We start from the raw sequence: 18,608 nt of genomic DNA on the forward strand, positions 1-18,608 counted from the left end.
TGAAGGCAGGCTATGGAACAGAGAGCTTTCAGGAAAAACAGCAATTCCGGGTTGGATTTTCCTCAGGTTTTCGCCTGCAATATCAGTTCTGTTATACTCACAAACAATATTTTGACAGTTTTGGAAACTTTTGAGTGTTTTCTATCCTAATCTGACAATTCTAGATTATATTCTAGATTCTGGGCCTGAGAAATAGGCAGTTTCATTTGGGTACGTTTTTCATCCAAACATCAATACTGCCCCCTACACTCAACAGGTTTAACTGACTTGCCTAGTTACATAAAGGTTCAATCAAATTAAAATTAAATAAATAAATATGTTCTGCAGTGCATTCGGAAAGTATTCAGACCCTTTGTTATAAGAATCCAAATTGAGCTCAGGTGTATCCTGTTTCCATGGATCATCCTTGAGACTTTTCTACAACTTGATTGGAGTCCTCCAGTGGTGAATTCAATTGATTGGACATGATTTGGAAAGGCACATACCTACCTGTCTATATAAGGTCCCATAGCTGACAGTGCTTGTCAGAGCAAAACCATGCCATGAGGTCGAAGGAATTGTCCGTAGAGATCTGAGACAGGATTGTGTCGAAGCACAGATCTGGGGAAGGGTCCCAAAAAATGTCTGCAGCATTGAAGGTCCCCATGAACAGTGGGCTCCATCATTTGTAAATGGAAGAAGTTTGGAACCACCAAGACTCTTCCTAGAGCTGGCCGCCCGGCCAAACTGAGCAATCGGGGGAGAAGGGTTCTTGGTCAGGGAGGTGACCATGAATCCGGTGTTCATTCTGACAGAGCTCCAGAATCCCTCTGTGGAGATGGGAGAACCTTCCAGAAAGACATCTATCTCTGCAGCACTCCACCAATCAAGCCTTTATGGAAGAGTGGCCAGACGGAAGCCACTCCTCCGTAAAAGGTACATGACAGCCTGCTTGGAATTTGCCAAAAGGCACCTAAATGACTTTCAGACTATGAGAAACAAGATTCTCTAGTCTGATGAAACCAAGATTGAACTCTTTGGCCTGAATGCTAAGCGTCACGTCTGGAGAAAACCTGGCACCATGCCTACGGGGAAGCATGGTGGTGGCACCTTCATGCTGTGTGGATGTTTTTAGCTGGGACTGGGAGATGAGTCAGGATCGAGGGAAAGATGAACAGAGCAAAGTATAGAGAGATCCTTGATGAAAACCTGCTCAGGACCTCAGACTGGGGCGAAGATTCACCTTCTAACAGGACAACAACCCAAAGCACACACCCAAGACAACGCAGGAGTGGCTTTGGGACAAGTCTCTGAATGTCCTTCTGTGGCCCAGCCAAGCCCGGACTTGAACCCGATTGAACATCTCTGGAGAGACCTGAAAATAGTAGTGCAGCGATGCTCCCCATCCAACCTGACAAAGCTTGAGAGGATCTACAGAGAAGAATGAGAGATACTCCCTAAATACAGGTGTGCCAAGCATGTAACGTCATACCCAAGAAGACTCAAGGCTGTAATAGCTGCCAAAGGGGCTTCAACAAAGTACTGAGTAAAGGTTCTGAACACTTATGTAAATGTGATATTTCTATTTTTCATTTTTTATATATATGTACAAATTTCAAAAAACCTGTTTTTTGCTTTGTCATTATGGCTTATTGTGTGTAAATTGATAAGGGATTTTTTTTTTAGAATAGGGCTGTAACGTAAGAAAATGTGGAAAAAGTCAACGGGTCTGAATACTTTCTGAATGCACTGTAAATCAGAAGGCGGTTACCATTAGCTAGAAGCGAGGCAGCCCTCTCCGTCGGCACCATTATATATAGAGCAAAGGGAGTGAAAGGGCATGCATTAGGGATATTGAAGTTATCGAAGCATACTGTGCATTGCTATAATATGTGGAGCAGGGCACCAGTAAAAGGAGTAATCTCTGGTGTACCGATGGCTATTATCGTCAGTCTTCTCTGGCAGGAAATCCCAGGAGCAGTCGACACGCGTTGCTTGACCCGTATGGTGGATGGGAACAGGAAGGAAAGTTTTTAGAGACTTTACTGATGTTTGAAGAGCGTCGACCGACACGTGAACCTGGGGTATATACTGTACGATACCTATATACAATGTGGCCAGTGTTTTCAGGCTAAATAAATATGTTTCTGAAGAGTCAGAGAGACTGAGCTGTAACAGTGGTGGGAACTGTGGTGGGAATCACATGGCTTGAATTCCAGGATCAAAACAGGCTAAAGTTGTCAATTAATAATTTGTATTTATTTTTATTTAACCTTTATTTAACCAGCTAGGCAAGTTGAGAACAAGTTCTCATTTACAATTGCGACCTGGCCAAGATAAAGCAAAGCAGTACAACACCACAGAGTTACACATGGAGTAAAACAAACATACAATCAATAATACAGTAGAAAAATAAGTCTATATAGAATGTGAGGTGAGATAAGAGAGGTAGAGGCAAAAAAGGGCCATGGTGGCGAAGTAAATACCATATAGCAAGTAAAACACTGGAATAGTTGATTTGCAGAGGAAGAGTGTGCCAAGTAGAGATAGAAATAATGGGGTGCAAAGGAGCAAAATAAATAAATACAGTAGGGAAAGAGGTAGTTGTTTGGGCTAAATTATAGATGGGCTATGTACAGGTGCAGTCATCTGTGAGCTGCTCTGATAGGTGGTGCTTAAAGCTAGTGAGGGAGATAAGTGTTTCCAGTTTCAGAGATTTTTGTAGTTCGTTCCAGTCATTGGCAGCAGAGAACTGGAAGGAGAGGCGGCCAAAGGAAGAATTGGTTTTGGGGGTGACCAGAGAGATATACCTGCTGGAGCGCGTGCTACAGGTGGGTGATGCTATGTGACCAGCGAGCTGAGATAAGGGGGGACTTTAGCTAGCAGGGTCTTGTAGATGACCTGGAGCCAGTGGGTTTGGCGACGAGTATGAAGCGAGGGCCAGCCAACGAGAGCGTACAGGTCACAGTGGTGGGTAGTATATGGGGCTTTGGTGACAAAACGGATGGCACTGTGATAGACTGCATCCAATTTATTGAGTAGGGTAATGCCTCCTTCCTTGTTGAAATACATTTCATGGATAAAGATGTGTTTTTAGAAGATCCATTTGCGGTCAAGGTGATGTTAGAGGACACACTGGGAAAGGAGTTAATCAAAGTGACAAGGATGACAAGGTACAAGGTGACAAGGTATGGCGTTGTTTTACTGTATGTCAGAAGAACTAAAGGAAAGTGAATTGTAGCTCTGGGAATGAATGGAGTATGAAGTAGAAAGAATTTCTGAAAAGGGCACTGATAAAATGTGGCATCTCTGGCATCGCGTTGGAAAGCTGTGGTTTATGAGATACGCTGTGAGAGCTTACAAACCATTGCAGTGTCGTAAATATAAAAAGTTTGGCCACGTGGAAAGTGTGTGCAGACAGAATAGATATGTTGTGGAAGAATCAGTGGATACAGAGGGGAGTGACATTCCTGCAGGAGTGCCATGTAAGGGTGAAGGAGGTTGAAGGAGCAAGAATCCGGGCAGTACAGCAGGTCTCCTATACAGAGGCAGTGCAAATAGCTGAGGACACGTCCTCAAAGCATTCTCAGACCAGCTGGCGAGTGTCTTCACAGACATTTTCAATCTCTCCTTGTCCCAGTCCGTAATCCCAACATGTTTCAAGTTGACCACCATTGTCCCTGTTCCCAAGGTAACCTCCCTAAATGACTAACGCCCTGTAGCACTCACATCTGAAATAATGAAGTGCTTTGAAAGGCTGGTCATGACACACATCAACACCATCATCCCAGACACCCTGGGCCCACTCCAGTTCACATAACGCCACAACAGGTCTCCAGATGATGCAATCTCAATTGCACTTCACACTGCCCTCTCCCTACTTGTGCAAGGCAGGAAATAACTATGTAAGAATGCTGTTCGTAGACTACAGCTCAGCATTCATCACCATAGTCCCCTCCAAGCTCATCAACAAGCTGGGGACCCTGGGACTCAGCACCTCCGTCTGCAACTGGATCTTGGACTTCCTGACGGGCCGGCCACATGTGGTTAATGTGGGCAACAACACCTCCGTCACACTGACCTTCAACATGGGTCGCCTCAGGGTTGTGACTAGTCCCTTCCTGTACTCCCTGTTCACCCACGACTGCATGGCCATGCATGACTCCAACACCATCATCAAGTTTGCTGACGACAAAGTTTGTCGCAAAGTTCTGTATCCAGTTTTCAAGGAAAATAAATTGAAAGGGAAACGCATAGCTCTCGTAGTCAATAAACTGTATATTGATAACAAATTGTTCAGAGACACAAAGACTACTCCATGGCTATTCTAAAAATGACAAAGTTCTCATAGAGGAGGCAAATAAGGAAACACACAATTCCAGCCCTGTTATGGATTGTAATAATACAAAACAATATATGGCTTTTCTATCGATCTTCAAATATAACTTATTGGAACACAAAGCACTAATTCAACATGGTGGAGATAAAAACACAGCAGACAGAAGGCTCAGTATGTGGGTATGTAGGAAGGCTCAGTATGTGGGTATGTAGGAAGGCTCAGTATGTGGGTATGTAGGAAGGCTCAGTATGTGGGTATGTAGGAAGGCTCAGTATGTGGGTATGTAGGAAGGCTCAGTATGTGGGTATGTAGGAAGGCTCAGTATGTGGGTATGTAGGAAGGCTCAGTATGTGGGTATGTAGGAAGGCTCAGTATGTGGGTATGTAGGAAGGCTCAGTATGTGGGTATGTAGGAAGGCTCAGTATGTGGGTATGTGTGAATGTATTTAGATGGATGGTGTGGTGTGTGTTTTTTGGTGTTTGGGAAAGTTACATATCCCAGAACCAATGTATGTCTGTGAGCAGGGGTTGTGAGAGAGCTTTCAATTTTGTGCAGATGAGGGATATACATTTTATAATTAATGATACATCTTATTTATTTATTGTCCTAACATGGTGGAACAACATTTTAAATCTAATCTAATTTATTTATTTCCTATCATGGGGAACTACATTTAAAAAATAAATTATACATCTACTTAATTATACCTCTAATTAATTGATGGTCCTATATTGATCTAATAGTCCACAACCCCATACCCTAGTGTTGTGGGGTTGAACCACTGAGGAAGTACAGTTCCCGCTCAGCCCAGTCAAAACTGTTCGCTGCTCTGGCCCCCCAATGGTGGAACAAACTCCCTCACGACGCCAGGACAGCGGAGTCAATCACCACCTTCCGGAGACACCTGAAACCCCACCTCTTTAAGGAATACCTAGGATAGGATAAAGTAATCCTTCTCACCCCCCCTTAAAAGACCTAGATGCACTATTGTAAAGTGGCTGTTCCACTGGATGTCATAAGGTGAAAGCACCAATTTGTAAGTCGCTCTGGATAAGAGCGTCTGCTAAATGACTTAAATGTAAAATGTAAATGTTGTGACGTTGTATTAGTTAATGTGATGACTGCTGCTCATCGAATGATTAAAAGTTTATAATTGTGTGATTAAATGATACAGGCAATTATTAACTCCTTAACCTGGGGCACCATGGGAAAATTAGTTTTATTGAGTATCTATTTCCCAAATTAACTCAAAGTATATCAGAATATCGATTTTACAACAGTCGCTAATTAATCCATTTCAATTTCCTCATTCTGAACATTGCATAATCCGGGAATCTGCACAAACCTGAGTCCCACCAATGTGTTCGACCACACCAATTTTAGTTGACAATTTATTTACTAAAAAGCTAAAATGATAATAAAAGATACACATACACAAAAACACAGTCTAGGCTATTGATTAGAACTTAGTATAACGGGCCAACACACTATGACACGTGTTACCCAAAATGGGGATTTAAAAAGAGAGAGAAAAAGAGAAAGTACATGAGATAAATATACATTTGGGTGCATTTGTCAGCTATGCTTATGTTAACCCTAGCCTTGCCCCAAACTGCCGCTCTTATGGGTCAGAATATAATGATGTAATTATGTGTTGAATGTCTCCGCTGTGGGTCTCTGCGTGGACCATTTCATCCTCTCGGATGGCGCACTTCTCTGGTGCAACTCTCTGGTTGTCCTCACGATGTCAGTGTCCTTTTGGCTTAATAGTCAGATTTTTCACCCTCGTTCTGAAAGGGGTCTTCTGAGGACTGCCAGAGTAGGAATGAAACAGTGTAGATACGATTCGATGGGGAGTGGAGGCCGGGTGGTCCGGCTTGAATTCACCCGCTTAGATGCAGCTACTCCTCCGAAGCATGGATAGAATAAGGTTCCTTTGTCTTCAACCTCGTGTTGCATTTTGAGTTCGTTGACTACTCAGACCTTTGCTGCAGCTCGGGTCACTTAGTCTGATATGTTAATTCTTAACTCACATGTCTTATACACTCGGGTCAGAAGTGGGCGTAACCATAAAGGTCTAGATTTGACTCAAATCCAATTTTAGACAACTACCTTCACATTTCAGCTTTACCAAAACATTCTCTTTGATTTGGACATTTTCCACACAACGTACAATGTATAAACATCAAACATATACTAGGAAAACTCTTAGTTACAATGTTTTCGTAATAAAGTCATCCTTTAACATTTAATAACAAAACAAAAATGACATTAATTTTCATATTCCATCTATCGTCATTGCCACCATTGTGGCTGACAGAAACCATTGTTCCAAAGTCCATTTATTGCATGTTGAATGTTCTGAGGCTGGTTCTCCATAGTGAGAGGACAAAGGAATTGTCTGTTGCCTAAGATTTACACTGGGCATGAGGGGTCATCAAACCCCCACATCTTCATACTCCTAGATCTCTCCTCCTCTGTTGGGGGTGAGAGATAATCTGTAGGGTTATGGTCTCCTGTAACCTTACCTGATCAGAACAGTCGTGACACTAGACACCCACCTGAACAACCCAGATACTAAGGAAAAGTCCCTATCTGTTTTATGGGCCTGCTGTAAGCGGCCTGTATGCAGCCAACATGCGGTCAGAGACCTTCTTGGAGCAGCACCGCCCCCTCAAGATTCTGAGCCTGCCTGGCAGGGTTGGTCCTGAAAAGCCAGAGCCCCTGATGGGGAGCATAATATACAAGGAAATTCTCAAAACTGCTAATGAGAACCTTGACGACCTTGTACCGGTGGGGATTCCGGTAGGTGCCCTCCACTCAGGCAGTGGCAGTGCTGGCAACACTAGCTGCAGTAACCCGTGGGGAAGTGCAGAGATGGGGCATATTATTGTGGCCATGGTAGCACAAAATCAAAGGTCTGACTGCATGGAGAGTATGGTCTGACTGCACGGAGAGCTTGGGAGTATGGTCATTACAGGGGTGTCACATTCGTCGTAAGGAGGAGACCAAGGCGCAGCGTGATACGAATACATACTCTTTAATAAAATGAGGAAACACTAAACAAACGTGCCGCTATTTAAACCGAGTGCTGCCACAGGCAACTAAACAGACAATAACCCACAAAATACCCAATGAATATGGCTACCTAAATATGGTCCCCAATCAGAGATAACGATAAACAGCTGGCTCTGATTGAGAACCAATCTAGGCAACCATAGACATATAAACACCTAGACTGGTTAAAACCCCACAAACATACAAAACCCCTAGACAGAATAAAACACATATATCACCCTCGTCACACCCTGACCTAACCAAAATAATAAAGAAAACAAAGATAACTAAGGTCAGGGTGTGACAAGGGGACCATATGTGTGATTTTCATTGGAAGGGGTTATATCTGACCTCCATGACCTAGGACGTGACAATGGTTAATCAAATCTCTCCATTTCTGCCAATTTTTGTTCAGTTTTGCAGGCCTTCTCGTACAGCTGCAACTGTAAATGCATTCATAAATCAAGACCTTTCTTGAGTTAGGCTCTAGGATGGTGCAACTGTTGAGAATCTGAGTCTATGGTTGTTTTGGGGGAAAGTGTGTGTGTGTGTGTGTGTGTGTGTGTGTGTGTGTGTGTCCCACAACTGTTGCGAGGGAGGAAAAGATGTTAGGGACAATATAGGATGAATCACAATAAGTGTTTGCTAAAATAATAATTGCTTGCCATAATGGTGAGAGGTAAAACTATTTTGCATAAACTGCCTACAGTACTACAAATATTAATGGCTAATTACAGAAAATAAGATTTTTAAAATATATATATAGAACGTTGTGTGGCCTAAATCCTCTACTGAAATAACATATTGAAAATGTAGTCCTATTTAAATAACTGAATCAAATATATTTAACATATTTAACATATTCTTGTCAACAACAGCTAGTGTTTGTTTCATTGCCTGTAGCCTGATTTTAAATCGAATGAATTCTAATAATAGCAGATAGGTAATCAAATCAAATCAAATTTGATTGGTCACGTACACATGGTTAGCAGATGTTAATGTGAGTGTAGCGAAATACTTGTGCTTCTAGTTTCAACCATGCAGTAATATCTAACAGGTAATCTAACAATTTCACAACAACAAAGGAATGAATAAGAATATGTACTTATAAATATATGGATGAGCAATGGCCGAATGGCATAGGTAAGATGCAGTAGATACATATGATATGAGTAATGTAGGGTATGTAAACATTATATAAAGTGGCATTGTTTAAAGAACCTAGTGATACATTTATTACATCCAATTTTTTATCATTAAAGTGGGTAGAGATTTGAGTCAGTATGTTGGCAGCAGCCACTCAATGTTTGTGATGGCTGTTTAACAGTCTGATGGCCTTGAGATAGAAGCTGTTTTTCAGTCTCTTGGTCCCAGCATTGATGCACCTGTACTGACCTCGCCTTCTGGATGATAACGGGGTGAACATGCAGTGACTCGGGTGGCTGTTGTCCTTGATGATTTGTTTGGCCGTCTTGTGACATTGGGTGGTCTAGGTGTCCTGGAGGGCAGGTAGTTTGCCTCCAGTGATGCATTGTGCAGACCTCACTACCATCTGGAGAGCCTTACGGGTGTGGGTGGAGCAGTTGCCGTACCAGGCAGTGATACAGCCCGACAAGATGCTCTCGATTGTGCATCTGTAAAAGTTTGTGAGTGTTTTTGTTGGAAAACCCCAATTTCTTCAGCCTCTTGAGGTTGAAGAGGCGCTGTTGCGCCTTCTTCACCACGCTGTCTGTGTGGGTGGACCATTTCAGTTTGTCCGTGATGTGTACGCCGAGGAACTTAAAACTTTTCACCTTCTCCGCTACTGTCCCGATGTGGATAGGGGGGTGCTCCCTCTGCTGTTTCCTGAAGTCCACGATCATCTCCTTTGTTTTGTTGACGTTGAGTGTGAGGCTATTTTCCTGACACCACACTCCGAGGGCCCTCACCTCCTCCCTGTAGGCCGTCTCGTCGTTGTTGGTAATCAAGCCTACCACTGTAGTGTCGTCTGCAAACTTGATGATTGAGTTGGAGGCGTGCATGGCCACGCAGTCATGGGTGAACAGGGAGTACAGGAGAGAGCTGAGAACGCACCCTTGTGGGTCCCCAGTGTTGAGGATCAGCGGGGAGGAGATGTTGCTTCCTACCCTCACCACTTTGGGGCGTCCCGTCAGAAAGTCTAGGACCCAGTTGCACAGGGCGGAGTCGTGACCCAGGGTCTCGAGCTTAATGACGTGTTTGGAGGGTACTATGGTGTAAAATGCTGAGCTGTTGTTGATGAACAGCATTCTTACATAGGTATTCTTCTTGTTCAGATGGGTTAGGGCAGTGTGCAGTGTGATTGCGATTGCGTCGTCTGTGGACCTATTGGGGTAGTAAGCAAATTGGAGTGGGTCTAGAGTGTCAGGTAGGATGGAGGTGATATGATCCTTGACTAGTCTCTCATGATGACAGAAGTGAGTGCTACGGGGCGATAGTCGTTTAGCACAGTTACCTTCGCTTTCTTGGGAACAGGAACAATGGTGGCTCTCTTGAAGCATGTGGGAGCAGCAAACTGGGATAGGGATTGATTGAATATGTGAATATGTTGATATCCCTTTCAATGGCCAATAGGGGTGCATAGGAACACAACGGTTTCAAAACATGAGTCACTTCCTGATTCGATTTTTCTTAGGCTTTCGCCTGCAATATCAGTTCTGTTATACTCACAGACAATATTTTTACAGTTTTGGAAACTTTAGAGTGTTGTCTATCCTAAGCTGTCAATTATATGCATATTCTAGCATCTGGTCCTGAGAAATAGGCCGTTTACTTTGGGCACTTTATTTTTCCAAAAATGAAAATAGTGCCCCTAACCTCTCTGGAATATGTGGGACGCTAGCACCGGCTGATGCCTTTAACCTCTCTGGGATATGTGGCCAAAAGCCAGGGAAAATGCAGAGCGCCAAATTCAAATAAATTACTATAAAAATCAAACTTTCATTAAATCACACATGCAAGATAGCAAATTAAAGCTACACTTGTTGTGAATCCAGCCAACATGTCAGATTTCAAAAAGGCTTTTTGTCGAAAGCAATCGATGCTATTATCTGAGGATAGCACCTCCGTAAACAAAGAGAGAAACCAACCCTTCAGCCGCGACAAAAAACGCAGACATAAAAATATAATTCATGCCTTACCTATGACGAGCTTCTTTTGTTGGCACTCCAATATGTCCCATGAACAACCCAAATGGTCCTTTAGTCCGATTAATTCCGTCGATATATCCAAAATGTCCATTTATTTGTCGCTTTTGATCCAGAAAAACACCGGTTCGAACTTGCGCAACGTGACTTCAAAAGTTACCTGTAAACTTTGCCAAAACCTTTCAAACTACTTTTGTAATACAACTTTAGGTATTTTTTAAAGTAAATAATCGATCAAATTGAAGACGGGATGATCTGTGTTCAATACAGGAGGAAAACAAACTGTAGCTAGCTTTCTGGTCACGCGCCTCTATCTAACAGTACACTTCAAGTGACCCTCGTTCAAGATGGCCGTACTTCTTCATTACACAAAGGAATATCCTCAACTAATTTCTAAAGACTGTTGACATCCAGTGGAAGCGATAGGAACTGCAAGAAGGTCCCTTAGAAATCTGGATTCCCAATGAAACCCCATTGAAATGAGAGTGACCTTAAAAAAAAAGAATCTGAATGGTTTGTCCTCGGGGTTTCGCCTGCTAAATACGTTCTGTTATACACACAGACATCATTCAAACAGTTTAAGAAACTTCAGAGTGTTTTCTATCCAAATGTACTACTAATAATATGCATATATTTGCATCTGGGACAGAGTAGGAGGCTATTCATCCAAAAGTGAAAATGCTGCCCCCTATCCCAAAAAGGTTAAAGTTACGTATAGTAACCCTAGGTGTAAAATAGGAAATAATGGCTACATCTCAAAGTTTTAAACTGTCAAGAGGAGTAAAACAAGGATGTCCACTATCGGCATATCTATTTATTATTGCCATTGAAATGTTAGCTGTTAAAATTAGATCCAACAAAATATTAAGGGATTAGAAATCCATGGTTTAAAAACAAAGGTGTCATTGTACGCTGATGATTCATGTCTTCTTTTAAAACCCCAATTAGAATCCCTCCACAGCCTCATAGAGGATCCAGATACTTTTTCTAACCTCTCTATATTAAAACCAAATTATGATAAGTGTACTATATTACATATTGATCACAAAACAAAACTTTTACATTACCGTTTAGTTTACCAATATTAGTGTTTGACAGGGATGTGGACATACTCGGTATACATATCCCGAAAGACAGAAATGATTTCACTCCGATACATTTTTATAGAAAGTCAGAAAAAATATATAAGATCTTGCTACCATGGAATGGAAAATACCTGTCTATTTGTGGGAAAATCACCCTTTAAGTCATATCACAGTTTACATATTTCTTGTGGTTTTGCCTACACCTAGTGACCTGCTTTTTAAATTCTATGTACAAAAAATATCCAATTTTATTTGGAATAGCAAGCGAGACAAAATTAAAAGGGCCTATTTATATAACGAAGATGAATTAGGAGGGCAGAGATTATAAAATATTAAAACATTAGACCTCTCACTAAAGGCATCAGTCATACAAAAGTTATACCTAAATCTGAAACGGTTCTCTAGTAAATTAGTAAAAATGTCTCACCCTATGTTCAAGAATGGTCTTTTTCTCTTCATTCAGATTACAACTGCTTACTTTCGGTTATTTGAAAATGTAAAAATCTCCACAGTATCGTTATTTCTTTATCAAACCTTAGAAAGTTGGTTGTAATTTCAGTTTAATCCATCTGAAAAGACAGAACAAATAATACAACAATTATTGTGGTTAAACTCAAATATACTTATTTTTCGATAAATGTATATAAAAAAGGTATAATCTTTGTAAATGACATCATAAATAGGGCTGATGGAGTTATGTTACACATGCACCTAACACAGACACATGGAAATGTCTGCTCTGACCCAAAATTACAACCAACTAATTGCAGCATTACCACAAAAGTTGAAAGGGGAAAAAGTCAGGAACTGCAGACCAAAAATGGTTAAAGAAAATTGTGATAAATAAAAATATATAACTGTTTCATTTAAGGACAAAAAATGACAGCTGTGCCTTGTAAATTGAAAAATAGTTGGGAGGAGATTTTCAATGTACCAATTCCATGGGACACGCAATGAAACTGGCAGATTCATTAAATAGTACCCACAAAACACTAGTCGCACCGTCAACAGTGAAGAAGCGACCCTGGGATGCTGGCCTTTTAGGCAGAGTTGCAAAGAAAAAGCCAGACTGGCCCAAAAATATATAAGATTAAGATGGGAAAAAGAACACAGACACTGGACAAAGGAACTCTGCCTAGAAGGCCAGCATCCCGGAGTCGCCTCTTTACTGTTGACGTTGAGACTGGTGTTTTGTGGGTACTATTTAATGAAGCTGCCAGTTGAGGACTTGTGAGGCGTCTGTTTCTCAAACTAGACACTCTAATGTACTTGTCCTCTTGCTCAGTTGTGCACCGAGGCCCCCCACTCCTCTTTCTATTCTAGTTAGAGCCAGTTTGCGCTGTTCTGTCTAGGGAGTAGCACACAGTGTTGTATGAGATCTTCAGTTTCTTGGCAATTTCTAACATGGAATAGGCTTCATTTTCTCAGAACAAGAACAGACTGACGAGTTTCAGAAGAAAGCTCTTTGTTTCTGGCCATTTTGAGCCTCAACTCAACTCAACTCAACTAGTCTAAAGATGGCCAGTTTTATTGCTTCTTCAATCAGGACAACAGTTTTCAGCTGTGATAACATAATTTCAAAAGGGTTTTCTAATGATCAATTAGTCAATTAGTCTTTTAAAATGATAAACTTGGATTAGCTAACACAACCTGCCATTGGAACACAGGAGTGATGGTTGCTGATAATGGGCCACTGTACGCCTATGTAGATATTCCATAAAAAATCTGCCGTTTCCAGCTACAATTGTCATTTACAACATTAAGTTAACAATGTCTACACTGTATTTCTGATCAATTTTTTTGTTATTTTATCACTGGACAAAAAAATAGGACATTTCTGAATGAGCCCAAACTTTTGAACGGTAGTGTATATGTATACAGATATATTACCCCAAAAATATATGAGGGATTGGAAATGATGCAGACAATTACATTGATGGAAGCAACAATCTATCCGCAATATTAAAGCTGATCCACTCACTGAAATGTCTTTTCATTTATGGAAAAGTTTGCTGACAACACAAGGGTGGTATGTCTGATTACCAACAGTGAAGTGACATGCTATAGGGTGGAGGTCAGACGACTGACATTGTGGTGCCAGGACAACAACCTCTCCCTCAATGTCAGCAAAACCAAATGTCCATCAACATCGACGGGGCCACAGTGGAGTAGGTCAAGAGCTTCAAGTTCTTAAAATTGGGACTTAAAATTGTCCTCTCTCACCAGAAAAGTTGTGAAGAAGGCACGACAATGCCTCTTCTCCCTCAGGTGACTGAAACATTTTGGCATGGCCCGTCAGATCCTCACAAACTTTTACAGCTGCACCATTGAGAGCATCCTGACTGGTTGTATCACCATCTGGTATGGCAACTGCATTGCCAGCAACAGGAAGGCCCTACAGACAGTGGTGCGGACTGCCCAGCGCATCAATGGGGCGAGTTCCCAGCCATCCAGGATGTACATGCCAGGCGGTATCTGAGAAAGTGCTGAAAAAATGGCAAAGACTTCAACAACCCAAGTCATGGACTAGTCGCCATGCTCCTGTCCGGCAGGCAGTACCGGTGCATCAAGGCTCACTAAACAGACTCCTGCATTATTATCTATTATGATCTACAGTACCAGTCAAAAGTTTGGACACACCTACTCATTCAAGGGTTTTTCTTTAATGGACTATTTTCTACATTGTTGGATATTAGTGAAGATATAAAAAATATGAAATAACACATGTGGAATCATGTAGTAACCAAAAAAGTATTCAAAAAAATCTAAATATATTTTTTATTTGAGATTGTTCAAAGTAGCCACCCTTTGCCTTGATGACGGCTTTGCACACTCTTGACATGTCCTCAACCAGCTTCATGAGGAATGCTTTTACAACAGTCTTGAATGAGTCTCACGTATGCTGAGCACTTGCTGGCTGCTTTTCCTTCACTCTGCGGTCCAACTTATCCCAAACCATCTCAATTAGGTTGAGGTCGGGTGATTGTGGAGGCCGGGTCATCTGATGCAGCACTCCATCACTCTCCTTCTTGTCAAATAGCCTCTACACAGCCTGGAGGTGTGTTGGGTCATTGTCCTGTTGAAAAACAAATGATAGTCGAAACTAAGAGCAAACCAGATGCGATGGCATATCGCTGCAGAATGCTGTGGTAGCTGTGCTTGTTAAGTGTGCCTTGAATTCTGAATAAATCAGAGACAGTGTCACCAGCAAAGCACACCCACACAACTCTTCCTCCATGTTTCATGGTGGGAACCACAGATGCGGAGATCATCCATTCACCTACTCTGCATCTCACAAAGACACGGCGGTTGGAACCAAAAATCTAAAATTTGGACACATCAGACCACCGGCCTAATGTCCATTAGTGCTTGATGTTTTTTACGACTGCACTTGAAGAAACATTTGAAAGTCCTGATTGATTGACCTGCATGTCTTAAAGTAATGATGGACTGCCATTTCTGTTTGCTTATTTGAGCTGTTCTTGCCATAATATGGACTTGGTCTTTTACCAAATAGGGATATGTTCTGTATACCACCACTACCTTGTCAAAACACCACTGATTGGCTCAAACACATTAAGAAGGAAAGACATTCCACCAATTAACTTTTAACAAGGCACACCTGTTAATTGAAATGCATTCCAGGTGACTACCTCATGAATCTGGTTGAGAGAATGCCAAGAGTGTGCAAAGCTGCCTAAAGGCAAAGGGTCGCTACTTTGAAGAATCTCAAATATATTTAGATTTGTTGTAATAGAGGCGAGAAGGATCGGAGGACCAATATGCGGCATGGTAGGTGTCCATGGTTGTTTATTTAAACACATTAACTGAACACTCCATACAAAACAATAAACGCAACAAACCAAAAACAGTACCGTGTGGTGTAAAACACAGACACGGAAACAATCACCCACAAACAAACAGTGAAACCCAGGCTACCTAAGTATGATTCTCAATCAGAGACAACTAATGACACCTGCCTCTGATTGAGAATCATACTAGGCCGAACACAGAAAACCAACCTAGAAACACAAAACATAGAATGCCCACCCAACTCATGTCCTGACCAATTCAAACAAACAAATAACACAAATACTAGGGTCAGAACGTGACAGTACCCCCGTCCCAAGGTGCGGACTCCGGCCGCAAAACCTGAACCTATAGGGGAGGGTCTGGGTGGGCATCTGTCCGTGGTGGCGGCTCTGGCGCTGGACGTGGACCCCACTCCACATAGTCTTAGTCCGCCTCTTTGGTCTCCTAGGAACGGCGACCCTTGCCGCCGACCCTGACATGGGAACCCTAAACAACAGGCCCACCGGACTGAGGGACACCTCTGGACTTAAGGGGTAGCTCAAGACTGATAGGTAGCTCAGGACTAAGGGGTAGCTCAGGACTGAGGGGTAGCTCAGGACTGAGGGGTAACTCAGGACTGAGAGGCAGCTCAGGCTGGTTGACGACTCTGACAGCTCCTGGCTGGCTGATGGCTCTGGCAGCTCCTGGCTGGCTGACGGCGCTGGCAGCTCCTGACTGGCGGGCGGCTCTGGCAGCTCCTGACTGACGGGCGGCTCAGATGGCGCTGGGCAGACGGACGGCTCAGATGGTGCTGGGCAGACGGGCGGCTCAGGCGGCGCTGGGCAGACGGGCAGCTCAGGCGGCGCTGGGCAGACTGGAGACTCCGGCAGCGCTGGAGAGGAGGAAGGCTCTGGCAGCGCTGGACTGAGGAGCTCTGGCGCCTCTGGACTGAGGGGCCCTGGCGCCTCTGGACTGAGGGGCTCTGGCGGCTCTGGACAGGTGGGAGACCGTGACAGCGCTGGAGAGGAGGAAGGCTCTGGCATCGCTGGACAGAGGGGCTCTGGCGCCTCTGGACTGAGTGGCGGAAACTCTGGTAGCGCCGGACAGGTGGGAGCACCTGCATTGATGGAACGGAGAGACAGCCTGCTGCGGGGTGCCGGCTCTGGTGGTACCGGCCTGGGGACACGCACCTCAGGGCGAATGCCTTGCATACTATGCCAAATCAACAGCTCTCCCTCTTCACTCTCCTCCAATTCTATTAACAACTCCTCGAGTGTCTCCTCATCTCCCATCTGTTCACTCTCCTCCATTCTGTCCAATAACTCCTCGACCCTCTCAGACTCAGCCCTCAGGTTCGCCGACAGCTCTGATTCCATCCATGGCTCCTTACGGTAAACAGGGGGAGTTGGCTCAGGTCTGACTCCTGACTCTACCACACTCTCCCTTTCCCCCCCCCCTGAAGACATTTTTGAGGCTGTCTCTCGGGCTTTCTACCACGCCGCCGTGCTCGTTTTGCCAACCTCATTCTCCTGTAGCCCTCCTCACACTGCTTCAGCAAATCCCAGGCGGGCTCCGGCACTCTCCCTGGGTCGACCGCCCACCTGTCTATCTCTTCCCAAGTTGTATAGTCCAGATAATGCTGCCTCTCCTGCTGCTGCTGCCGCTTCCTCTGCTGCTACTGCTTTTGCTGCTGCTGCTGTTTCTCCTGCTGCTGCTGCCGCTGTCTGTTACCACGCCGCTTGGTCCTTGGTTGGTGGGTGATTCTGTAATGGTTTTCCTCCTCTTCGTCTGAAGAGGAGAGGCGAGAAGGATCGGAGGACCAATATGCGGCGTGGTAAGTGTCCATGGTTGTTTATTTAAACACATAAACAGAACACTCCATACAAAACAATAAACGTAACGTGACTAACCGAAACCGAAAACAGTACCGTGTGGTGTAAAACACAGACACGGAAACAATCACCCACAAACAAACAGTGAAACCCAGGCTACCTAAGTATGATTCTCAATCAGAGACAACTAACGACACCTGCCTCTGATTGAGAACCATACTAGGCCAAACACAGAAAACCAACCTAGAAACACAAAACATAGAATGCCCACCCAACTCACGTCCTGACCAATTCAAACAAACAAATAACACAAATACTAGGGTCAGAACGTGACATTTGTTTAACACTTTTTTGGTTACTACATGATTCTATATGTGTTATTTCATAGTTTTGATGTCTTCACTATTATTCTCCAATGTAGAAAATAGTAAAAATAAAGAAAAATCCTTGAATGAGTAGGTGTGTCCAAACTTTTGACTTGTACTGTATGTTATTATCTATATTATTATTATCATTGCATTGTTGGGAAAGAGCTCTCACGGGGGAGAATTTCACTGTACTGTTTTACACCTGTTGTATCCTGTACACATGGTAAATAAACTTGAAACTTGTCCCGAACCCTTTACAGTGTTTTAGGTGCCAAACTTATGGTCATGTTGCAGCAGTGTGTAGGAGGGAGATTCCTAGATGTGAGATGTGTGCAGGAGGGCATGATGCAAAGGAATGTGTAGTATTGGTGGAAAATGCTGTGAGTGTGAACTGTACGGTTACCCATGTTGCTGGAGATCAGAAGTGTCCGGTGAGATGAAGGTAGGTCGAAGTTGCCAGGTTCAGAGTTGTACAGGTGTCCTATGCTGAGGCAGTGAAAAGAGTAGTGGTCCTCTAGTCTTCTAGATGGGTCCAGGGCGAGGGATACGAAAAGGTTCCCTGTGAGTAGGCCGAGGCCAATAGAGTAATAGGAATAAGATGTTATTCAGTAAGGTTGGCTTCTTAGCCATGATTATCAACTGTAAAGCAGAAATGGAAGCCAGATAGGGCCAAAGTAGTGGAACAGTGGTGAGGTTTTAATGGGTGTAGGGTTAGTTGGTACAGTAGGGCATTTTTTCTTCTCTTTTCTCCATACTTTTCCCCCACCCCTTTTTGTGTCACAAAGTGTAATTAAGTCACACTCCAGAACAGTAGGCGAACACACAACGCACACAGTATTGTAGGTTTGAGCCATAGTACCATAGAAGAAGATTGAAAAAGAAGGCTGCTAATTTTACCTGCTTTTTAAATAAATATCTGTAATTCTTGAAAAACGATATCCTTTAAAAGCACTGAGGCACACAGAGTAAGAGTCACAGTACCCCCAAAAACA

The sequence above is a fragment of the Oncorhynchus nerka genome, linkage group LG9b, assembly GCF_034236695.1.
Source record: "Oncorhynchus nerka isolate Pitt River linkage group LG9b, Oner_Uvic_2.0, whole genome shotgun sequence".
Classification (NCBI taxonomy): domain Eukaryota; kingdom Metazoa; phylum Chordata; class Actinopteri; order Salmoniformes; family Salmonidae; genus Oncorhynchus; species Oncorhynchus nerka.